At 43.7% G+C, this 11,944-nt stretch overlaps 1 long non-coding RNA gene across 1 annotated transcript; it reads left to right on the plus strand.

The window, feature by feature from the left end:
* The first annotated feature begins 957 nt into the window (after window positions 1-957).
* Window positions 958-7,764, plus strand: LOC128108911 (uncharacterized). The gene is made up of 3 exons (XR_008217619.1): window positions 958-6,623; window positions 6,910-6,990; window positions 7,558-7,764. It is a non-coding gene; the product is annotated as an uncharacterized LOC128108911 (long non-coding RNA).
* Window positions 7,765-11,944: the final 4,180 nt, after the last annotated feature.

Here is an 11,944-nt window from a genome sequence, read left to right on the forward strand (position 1 = left end):
GGCGCCTGAGACACTTTGGTTGCCACTTGCTCATTACCGTGGCTAGTTTTGAAATTCTTACAGCCCAGCCTCTTTATCTGTGAATTTGGTCATTAGAGTAGCTATTTTGGGGTGGCTGAGGTAGGAGGGTTATGAGTTCAAAGCCAGTCTGGACTATTATAAAGTGAGACCCTGTCTCAGTCCCCACCTCGACCCCAATAGCTGTCTTCTAGTCACTATTTCATTAAATAGTTTGTGAGTGTGGCTATGCTTTATAAAACTGAGGTTAACTGTGCAGTTTCCACACATTAGCTTGCTTTGAGGAAATTATTTTATTCTCTTTCCCTTTAAAGAGGGAATGGACTATAGTTTGGATTTTGGATTTAGGTGTCACTCAAAGACTCACATGTTTAGGGTTTGATCCTCAGTCTTGGTACTACTGGAGGTGGTAGAAACTTTTAGGTGTGAGGCTCAGGGGGAGGTCTTTGGGTTATTGGAGTCATGCTCTTGAAGAGGATTACTGCATAATAAACAGGACCCTGAATATCTCTTGGAGAAAAGTCATGCATTCTGTCTCAATCCCTGTGTGTCAGGAGTCTGCACTTGGCTTAGTTAGGTCGTCTTTAAGGTCTGAGTCTCATCAGAACAGTTAGAGCTCCTAAAGCAGTCAGGAACACTGTTCAGTCCTCTATAGAGACTGCTGACTGCGGGCTTGATTTTCTCAAGCATGGCCTGTGAGTTGCAGGCTGCCTTTAGCTCCTTGCTATTCGGTCTTCCCAGGGTGACTTGCTTGCTTCCTCAAAGCCAACAAGGACAAGAGCTGAGCAGAAAGATGCTTGATTTTGTGACTTGATCATGTACATGTAATACTCTCTAGCCAGGAGCAAGCTCCAGACCCATCCTTCCCCCGAGTCAAGGGAAGGATGTCACATGAGGATATTGGTACCATGGAGTGGAGGTAATGAGGAACACCTTAGCTTTTGCTTGGTATATTTTGACCTGCCAAGAACTAGCCCACCTTAAAAAGATCAAGGATTTGGCAGGATTTTTTCCTGAAACCAATCTTAAAAGATGATTTTTTTCCCCCATTTGTTTCAAGATAAGCGGACCCACTTTTTGGCAGCAGTACCTGGTTTTAACCAGCATTCACATCTTTTCATGCTGACATTGAAGATAGCTACATGATTTCATCAATGAATTTCATCTATTCCAAAATGAGGAGAGTGTTTGCATGACCTCTCATTATCTAAAGAGATCTAAAAAGATAAACCCGCCTTTATCTGACTCTCCTTGGCTTTGTGTAGTCAGGCTTCTGAATTTACCACAATAATAGAAGGGGCTTTCACTTCTCTTTGGCTGTGTACGCCTATGGGAGCTGTGTTAAGATATTCCAATGGCGTTTATTAAAATCGAATACAATAGTCGGCATTTGGTATTGAACCTCAAGAAATGGAAGAAGCAAGGTATAGTGCTGTGTCATGCTCATCTGCAAGGCGATCACCTTGAGGAGAGTGACACACATCTCAAGGCATCACAAAGAAACCCAACTTAGTAAATAAATTCGCTGAAGCGTAAGGTCATCGTAACTTTGGAGTTTAAGGATGCTGTAAACATCAGCAAACCACAGGGTATAAAAATCTCTTAATTTTTGAAGATACACTTTCAGTCGTACTTTAACTAGGGAATAGGAAGGAGAGTATAACCAGCCACATGAAAAATGAAACTGAGCTGGAAGGGTCTTGCTTAGTTTCTACTCTATAGAAACTGCAGTGAGCCCATAATAAATACATTTAGATGCTGAGATGGCTCCCCGGAAGAGAAGCCTCTGTGAAGATTTTTCAGAACTCTGATTCATTCCCCAGGATTTGCAGTCGTGTTATTGATTCATTACTTTCAGTTCATTTGAAGCATTATTCATCTATGACTTTGGCTTGTGGTTTGAGTTCTACTGAGAATAAAATCAGCAGAACATTTTATTCCCCTTGAACTCCAGTTTTTTTCTAAGGATGTCTGTGGTAGCGCTAACAGAACCTGGAGGTTTTTTGTCATGAGTAAGGCTAGATTGTGTGTATTGAAATCTGATCCACTCATCATTGAAAGTCTGGGTTATCATAGGAGAAGGTGTAGGCTGTTTAAGTAACTATGTAAGCGGATCTGAGGTTTCTTATAAATATTACTCTTTGAAGAGATTAATATCTTAGGCTTATACTTTAGAAAATGTCACATTTCTAGAGTAAATCAACCCAAGACCTCCCAAAGAGAAAAACTTTAACATTACCTCTAATGGCAGATTGATGAACACAAGAGCTAGCTCGCGTCATCTTAGATTTTCAGTCCTGTGTCTGCCCTTACCTGATCTGTGCCCTTGAGAAGTTCACTGAATCCCAGACTCAAGCATTATAGAAAGCGCTTTTGAGATTTCCAATCCCATAACTCCTAAGGAGAAAGAAAGGTGGCAACCTTTTACAAACGAAGTGTCAAACTTCTAACCTCTGATCTCCTGGTATTTTCAAGGGATATTTGAGGTCACTTTGTGTTGACTCCTGTGAGCCGGGGTGAGAGCGGAAGTACAGGAATGATACAAAGATGAATAGCAAGTCCCGAAGGGTCAGAGGGAATGTGTTATTGATAAATTCAGCTATCTTTATTGAGTATCTTCAAGTGCAGGGATCACTGCCCGGTATTAGAAGAGGTGTAAAGAGAATTGAGACATAGTCCTCTGTCTTAGAAAGGCTCATAGGATAGAAGGAAAGTAAGAATTGATTAAATAAAAAGCCTGAGAAAAATAACTGCCGGCAAGGCATGGGGTGATTATTACTATTGGAAAGGTTTAAAAGAGGTGTTATTAGGGTTTACTCAGGATGATTATATGAGCTTGGAGAGGAAGGTTCCAGAAAAGAAAAGCCTTCATTAAAAGATGACACTTGACTTGAACTTTAATGGATGGAGAGGTGTTTGCTTGACGAAAATGAAGGGAAAGTAGCTTTGGGTAAAGAAAGTCAGAGACACTATGCTTGGAGATAAGAAAATGTTGCCATTTGAAATAAATCTGAACAAGGCAATGGGAGTTGGCAAGATGACTCAGTTGGTAAAGGGTTTGCCGTACTGAAATGAGGACCTGAGCTTGGACTTCCAGGATCCATGGAAAAACCTGGGCATGGTGGTGCTTGCCTATGATCATAGAGTGCTCTTCCCCCACATAAGGTGGGGAATAATTGAAGAAGACTCCCAACAGGGACCTTTAGCCTCCACACATATGTATTGCACAGACAGACAGACAGACAGACAGACAGACACACACACACACACACACACACATGTGCACATGGGTGGGGGTAGGTGGTGCAGGCAATGGACTTATGACTTAACAGCCACTAAGTTTTGGCAGTCCAGACAGGTTACATGGCTGGGCATCTGGCTCACCTAGCATGCTGGCCCTCTGAGACACACTTTTCTTCACTTTGCCAATATGATGCATTTTAAGGAGAACAAGGGTCATTGCAACCTGTCTAGTCTTGCACTGACCCAGTGTGGTTGCATGGCCCTTATCTGTGTAGTACAATGCTTTCAAATTGCGTTAGGGAAATGCTGAATATCTTTACCATTTCATGGCAGCAAGCACTCATACTGGCATTACTGAAAAACCCTTCTGACTTCTACATGCAGAAAACTACTCTGTTTAGCATACACTCTGGACATGAGAATGGCCTGGTCCTTAAATCAGAGGAAATGGGACCATCTCCAAAGCAGACTAAATAAGTGGAGAGCATCACCTATTTTTATTTTCCTGGTGCCTATTACTTTTGCAACCCCTTTGGACTTAACTGTCCATTAAATATCTTTTCTGGAGTTATTTTTTTTACTTTATTTTGCTCTTGTTTTCATTACAGAATTCTCTGCCAGCTGCCTGTGTTATCAGAGCCCACATAAAGGCATGTGAGGAATAAGCGGCTCTTATGCAATTTCCCTGTCCTTGTCAATTGCAGGCATAACTCTCATGAATTATTTAGATTCGTATTGTCCTGGAGTGAGCCCTGTAGTGCTTCAAGTAGTCACAAGGAAGGCTCTCGAAGTTTACCTCAGGGAATCAGACTTGTGGTGAGGGAAGTGAGGTGCTGGGCACAGTTTGAAGCCTGCGATAAAGACTGGGCCAGAGTCCTCAAATGAGGTTCTCAGTACATTTGTGCTTGCGGGGTCAATGTTATCATTTGTGTCCAATGGTAGCTAACTTCAAAGTCATTTTTTTAAGGTAAGGAAGAGGGAGATTTGGGAGCAAAAATGCAACCACATGTAACAACCATGTGTAGCAACCACGTCACTACCCTAACAGGAGGCATTTAATGGGGGCTTCTGTGTCAAGGACTATATAACCTCAGGGAAAATCCCACAAAATGGTTATTGTTTTCATTTTTTTTTTCAGATGAGGAAACTGAAACACATGGATGTTAAATTGTCCCTTAACGTGGTGGAGTGTGACAGGCAGACGCTTCCTCCCACGTGCCGCTTTGCCTTCACAGCAGGAATGGCAGGCCCAGAGTAGGTGTAATGGGGAGCTTGTGTGTGACAGATGCTGTAGAATTCAACCAGGTCTCAACTGTGAAAACAAAACATCTCAAAACCTCTTGTTTTTAGAGAGAGCTGGAGACTCTCATTCCCCTAGCTCCCCAGAGTCCTGAAGACGCTCTGCTGGGTTCTTCTCCGGCTCTTGTCATCAGTAGATGGAAGGCAGAGCATCTAAGACCACACTTTCTCCTTGTGGTAGCTGGAGCCTAGGTCCATGTCTATGGGAGAGAGCATCCCGCAGGGTTGTGCCCTTTGCCTTTCCGTTGGACAGTCATCTCAGTTTCAGACTCTGACCACATGTCTGTCCTTCTCTGTTCTGCAGGCATGGAGACCAAAGCTTTTCCTGTCGTCTTTGGCATACCATTTCATTATACAGACGCCAGACTAAGACTGGTGATGTGGTGGAGAGAGCCTTTCAGGAGGTTTACTTTCTCTTCTGGCTTTGACATTTCCTTTCCTGTTGTAAAACCTAGAGTGTATTACACCATCTTACAGTCTCTGCTTTAGTATATGTCCAATGGGAATGGTGGACCCATGTGGCCGCTGGGATCAGCTAAGATGAAATGTGTGAAACACATTGTGTGGTACTTAGTTGGTGGCTGGTTCCCAAATTTATAATAGACAAATCTCCTATATTGCTTCTCTTGTATTAATGCATATGAGTGAGTCTGGAGGGAAGGAGCAAAAGAGAGAAAGGGAGGGATGGAGGGAAGAAGAGAGGAAGGGAGAGAGAGAGAGAGAGAGAGAGAGATGTTGATTCCAATCTAGGCTCTTGACTTTCATGCCCATTGACTGAAACCTCAGAGACATATTTTACTTCACTGCTTGACACATATGCACAGACGCTTACAATCCAAATACAGATTTTTGTGAACAAATAGAGGCTTTAACTACGTGCAATATGCTGTGCTCTTTACCACTCTGTCTAGTTCCTCCCGTTCCCTATGGAGTGGAGAAACCAAACCCCATATCCCCAGAGGCTTCTTCTCCCCTACCCCTAGCTTAGTAGAGAGCTGGCTCAGGAAGTCTAAGCCGTCCCATGGAAGAAGGGACTCTCTCTGTCATTTCCTCAAGCAGGCACTCCCTGTACCTCTGTGTTGTAGAGAGCCATGGGGCTGAGTCTCTTGATGTGGATGCCCAGTCAAGTCAGCTCAGTGGATGCTGCAAGCTCAGGAGGAAGCTCTTGTATACACTGTTCCTGGTCTTCTCCTTTTTTTCCAAGACAAGGTTTCTCTGTGTAGCTTTGGAGCCTATCCTGGAACTCACTCTGTAGACCAGGCTGGCCTCGAACTCACAGAGATCTGCCTGCCTCTGCCTCCCGAGTGCTGGGATTAAAGGCATGCACCACCACCGCCTGGTCTTCTTATAGGTCTTCTATGAGCATTTGTTTGAGACAAGACCTCTTTGTAGCCCAGGCTGCTCTTGAACTTTTGATCTTCGGCTTCCATCTCCGGGGTGCTGGGATTGTAGGCATGTGCTCTTACATCTGGCTTATGTAGTGTGAGGATTCAACATGGGTTTTACTTGTTTAAAAACAAGCCTGTTAGATCTAGCTGGCTTTGCCTTCCTGGACGCAGAGTGACTGGAGGACCACGGGCTCCTGTTTGGACCTCAGTTCTCTGGTGAGGAAGAGCTGTTCTTTCTTCACATTGTTCATTCTTCAAAGGGAGGCTGGTCAATTCAACCTGGAGCAAAAGAAGCCTAATTTTCATTTGTGGTCCAGGCCACAGAAGGCTTTGTTCAACTTCATGTGGGTTCAAGACTTTGCTTCATAAGTTCCTGCGGTCTTGACCTCTTATCTGGGGCAGGCATGAAGAACAAAGCCACCCAGAGGGGTGGGGAGGTGCTTCTCTCTCTGGTGCGTCTGCTAAGTGGTTAACTGCAGGTCATGAGAACAGGTGATGGTTGGAACGATGAAGAAAGCCTACTCTACCAAGCACTATGGAGTTCGACTGCTAAGTTACTGAAGACCAGTGCAAGTGCAATGGTGGACAACCATTTGGAGAGGTTGGTGCTGATGACCTTGCCTGGACACCCTGTACCCAGACACAACTGAAGAGTCATTGCATCAGACCTCACAGGTGAGGGATGTCATGAAAAAGGTGAAGGGATTTCTGGTTTGCTTTCCCACTCTCGTAAATGAGGACCCCTGTTACAGAGCAATTGAACTTGGATATGGGAAGGAGCCTTCTTCCACACTTCAGCTGTTGTGCCAAAGGACATAGGTTATGGCATGAGATGGGGGTGGGGTGGGATCTACAGGATTAAAGGGGAACATCTGAGGAGCAACAGCAGCAGGAGAATTCGGGAAAGGAGTTCTTCATAGAAATGCAAATGAAAATCGTCCTGATTTTCCATCTTTCCCAGTTGGTGTGGCTCTTATCCTGAAAACCAAAGATGACAAACACTGGCTAAGATACGGGGAAAGAAGAACCCTTCACACTGCTGGTGAGAGTGTACTCTGGTGCAGCCACTGGGGAAATGGCTCTAGAAATTCTTCAAAAACTAAAACTGAACCACCATGTGAACCAGCCATGCCGTGCCTATGTTTATACCCTAAGGAGTCTAATTCAGACTACCACAGCTGCACATCCATGTCTATAGCCAAGATGTGGAACCACCAGCAAAGCTGTTAGTTATAGATAGAGACAATATGGTTCATGACATGATGGGTTTTACTTAGTTGTAAAGAAGAGTAGAGTTATGACATTTGCAGGAAAAATAGATGGAACAAAAGATCGTTAAGGGAAATAAGCCAGACTCAGAAAGACAGCTAGCTCATTTAGTGGGAAGGAGAGGACCAACAGGGTGAGGGGACTGGGCGGGGGGGACTGAGGATGGGGATAGACAGACAGGGGAGCTGGTAGGGGTGAATATGAGCAAGGTGCAATGATATGCCTGTATGAAAATATCATAATTAAACTCAATATTTTGTATGTTAACCACAAAAAAATTTTAAAAAGAGTTTATCCCATATCCCACCCTGTGCTTGAACAAGAAACTCTTTCCCTGTAGGAAGATAAGGCCTACTCGCTGAGAGATGAACCAACCTGGATTCTGCCTGAGGGCCTAGAAACAGGCACTGTCAGAGGTCCTGATCGTGCCTAGGCAATGAAGGGCGACCACTCAGTGTCACTGGATAGGGATGCAGCCTGGGTGCTGGGAGGAGGGTATGTAAGGCTCTTCCCATTGCTGAATAAATGAATCTGCTGTTTACCTTTTTTTTTTTTTTTTTTTTTTTTTTTTTTTTTTTTTGGTTTTTCGAGACAGGGTTTCTCTGTGTAGCTTTGCGCCTTTCCTGGAACTCACTTGGTAGTCCAGGCTGGCCTCGAACTCACAGAGATCTGCCTGGCTCTGCCTCCCGAGTGCTGGGATTAAAGGCGTGCGCCACCACCGCCCGGCTAAAGCACATTTTTTTTTTTGTTTTTGTTTTTCGAGACAGGGTTTCTCTGTGTACCTTTGCGCCTTTTCCTGGAACTCACTTGGTAGCCCAGGCTGGCCTCGAACTCACAGAGATCCGCCTGGCTCTGCCTCCCGAGTGCTGGGATTAAAAGCGTGCGCCACCACCGCCCGGCGCTGTTTACCTTTTACCTGACTCCCAGTGTTTGTGCCATTGACGCTGCGCCATCTCACTCCCTCCCCCAAGGGAGCCGTTAGGACCCAGCAACATTTCCCCTTTTACTTTCCTGTCTTACTTTTATGTGTGGTCTATGGAGTTAAAGAGAAGGGTTACAGCAAGAGAGGGCAAGGGGGTGAGAGAGGAGAATGGGAGGGTGAAAAATGACTAAAATTCATTTTAAATAGATGAAACTGTTTGACCACACATGTGAAAAATAGTTCCCTTTATCCTGATGTTCTTTAATCTTACGCTAAGGGACCTGGAAAGCACAGGTCTCAACTTCAGCACTGGTGACTTTAGAGCCAGCTGACTGAGGATCTGTTCACTGTTCACATTTAGTGTCGTCTCCGGCTCTCCACAGGCATTGTACCTCTCCTCACCTCATCTGTGAAAATAAAAAAAAAAAGTCTTCATGTGTTGACAAATGTTCCGAGTGACAACATCATTTCTGGTTGGGAACCAGGATTTAGATCATTATATTGTCCTGTGACTACATCACTCTGCCGTCTGTCTGTCTGTCACAGGGCCAAGCATTCCTACTTTCAACATATAATAACGTCAAAACATTTAATAATGTTCCTATTTATTTCTGATGCACACAAATGCCACCTTTCCACATACAGAGTTGGACACATTCTCACAATGACCATTAAACACTAAGGAAAGACTATGAAGCACAGCCGCTGAGGAGACACGCTGTCTCCTCTCCCGTTTCTTGTTTGGTACAGAGAGAACTCGGATTTACAAGGTGATGTAAACGGAGGTTTTATTGGATACTGATTAGAGAGAAAAGCTTCAGTGATAAATCCCATGATGAACCCCACAGCTTATTGTTAAGCAAGAATCAACAGTGATATATTAAGACTTCTCAGAGATTTCCAAGGTCAGTGTTGTTAATGGAGTCCACAACAAGACCTTTTCAGAAAGGAAGCACACACTCTCAATTTAGTGTAAGCCTGCCCATCCCTTCTGTTCTTGGCTCAGCTTCTCTTCCTCCCAATGTGTGCTGGGAAATGCAAAGTACTTTAGCCTAAACAAAACATAATGGAGGAAAGAGAAGAAACTGGGAAAATAATAATAATCACATCCCCAAGCTCGTGGACTCTTGGTGTTTGAATGCTCTCTGTCAGGATGCCCTCCACACAGGGCTGACTGTCAAGTACTGGCAGGGAGGAGGGCGGTTGCTGGCCTTAGCTGAAATACAGAAACACTCAGAGAGAGGAAATGTCTTTGTATCCAAGGAACAAACAGTAGTTACCCTCTCAGCATTTAATAGCCTCGGCAAGGTGAAGGTTACCAGAGAAAGCCGTGAAAATAATGTAGGTTTTGCCTCCAAAACCTCAATAATCAAGGCTGTTTGGCTTGCAGACAAAAGAGCTAATTGTTTTCCGAGGAGAACAGTTTTCTTTTCTTGTTCCTTCACCATCTCTCAAACCCATTTTTTTTTATTGTTCCTTTCCATATTAAACATGTGTGTCTTTCTTATCCTCAAGTGCATATATGGCACGCAGTGAAATCTCTCTGTGACCACATTTCCTGCCCTGAAATCCAGGGAAATTCAGAGGGCACAGCCTTTCATAGCCGCTCTCTGCTTGAGGTGAACTCTACCTGTCAAAGGCCTCTGTCTGCATAATGCTCATTTCTGATCTCACAAAAGACCAAGAATTGGAAAGTGCCTTTCAAAACACCTTTTATAAAAAGCCTGTTGTAAGATCGATTTTCCACCATGATTGGAGTGTTACATACCTATCTCAGAAAAATTGGAATTTAAATAAAAGAAAGCAGAAAATAGAAAGGGGAGGGAAGGGGGAAGAGAGAGAGAGGGGGAGAGGGAGGGGGAGGGAGAGTGAGGGGGAAGGGAATGGAGAATGATTTTCTCGTGGTTAGTTGGGTATTCCCAGGGCCCTGATCAACTGCAGGGTACTCAGTAGGATGTTTTGTGGGTAGTGGTTTGCAGGCCTTCAATAAGCTGCCTGTATTTATCTCTGTCTGTATGCCAAGTGGACCCTAATACAAAGTAAGAGTGCTATAAATATTCATCAAATATTCAATATTTTACTTTAATTGTGATCTATATAACACATGCTAAGGAATAAAGAGAATCAGCCAGGAACCAGTGGGACCCTGGAGCACCAGAAGCAGTCATTGTGGCTGGTCCTTTGTCTAACAAGTAAAGGACAAGTGTGAAGCAATATTGTGTACCATTCTGATTAAGCCTTCTTAGAAAAGCCTAACTGTATTCTGTCATTTAGACTCAGTCTTCTTAGCCAGGTGTGGTAGCACAGGCCTTTAATCCCAGCACTTGGAAGGTAGAGGCAGACGGAGTTCTGTGAGTTCAAGACCAGCCTGGTCTGCACAGAGAGTTCCAGGACAGCCAGAGCTACATAGTGAAACCCTGTCTCAACAAACAACAGACAAAACAAGACATCAGATTCTTGCTTTTGAAGAAGATTGGAAAGTGAAGTTTATCTTCAAATTCTTCTAAATCGTCAGTCCTAAGTCCTGACAGTGCATCCTAATTTTTCTTGGTGATTAAAATAATCAGACGCCTAGCCTGTCACTGGGAATTACTGAACAGGGGTGTTCAAAACTCACATGTTCACATTTAAGAGTTAAAAAAGGGAATTACTTATTTTATATTACATGTGTGAGGTTTTGCTTGAATGTATGTCTGTGCATTATGGGTGTGCCTAGTGCCCAAGGATGTCAGAAGAGGGCTTTCCATGCCCTGAAACTGGAGTTAGGATGGCTGTGAGCCACCATGTGGGTGCTGGGAGTGGAACATGTGTTTGAACTCTGTAAGAATAACAAGTGATTTGAACCACCGAGTCCCCTCCCCAGTCCCTAAATTGTGTAGCCCAGGCTGGCCTTGAACTTGTGTACTTCCTGCTTCTGCTTCTTCAGCACATCTCACCAGCATGAGCCACCACAACAGGAACATGCACGTATTTAAAAGGAAGCTTCATAGATGGTCCTGATACTGTTCTGCATGGTCTATTGCCCTTCTGTGCTGTTATTTCTGGAGACCAGGCTTTACCAGCTAAACTGGAAGCTCTGACTCCGAGAATTTCAAATCAGAAAATTTCCATGATTTTCTATTTATCAGGCTGGCCAATCATTACTGTTTACAAATGGAAACTTTCTGAGTTCTTCCTTTGAAGTCAACACATAATAAATCCCAATATTCATTTTCTTCTCTTTAATTGTAATAAACTCTGGCTAGTAATAAATAAATTGCAATAAATTCTGGCTAGTGAGGAAAAAGTCAAACTTTCTAGCCTTCTAGATAGATAGAATTGATCATGTGACTTGATTTTGGCCAATGGGATATGAGAGGAAGTAATTACACAAATTTGGGCTGTACTTAAAAAAAAAAGCTTATACCCCCCCCCACTTCTCTTTTTTCTCCTGTCTACTAGAGACTCACCGTAGCAACTATGTTCGAGACAATCACGTGACAGAGAAATAATCTGTCTCATGTCAGACCTTGTATTTTTGCCCTCTTTAGAAAAGTTCAGTCAGTAAAGTCTGAATTTCCTAGATCTTATTTCCTTTGTTTAGTGTCTGAAACATAACACATAAGAATATCCTTTCGGGCTGGCGTCAAGTCTCCTGCTTTCTTTCTACTTCCGAAAGCCTGGTGTTTGCTGTCACACCTGTTTATTCAATAGCTGCATGTAGACTGGTGCTCGTCTGTAACAGGGAAGAAAGGGATACACAGTTTCATGCTGTGGCAAATGTGTGAGCAGAGGGCTGGAATCTTAGAATTCAGCACTGACTGTA

This window comes from Peromyscus californicus, unplaced genomic scaffold (assembly GCF_007827085.1).
Source record: "Peromyscus californicus insignis strain IS unplaced genomic scaffold, ASM782708v3 Scaffold_13__1_contigs__length_99412109, whole genome shotgun sequence".
Classification (NCBI taxonomy): domain Eukaryota; kingdom Metazoa; phylum Chordata; class Mammalia; order Rodentia; family Cricetidae; genus Peromyscus; species Peromyscus californicus.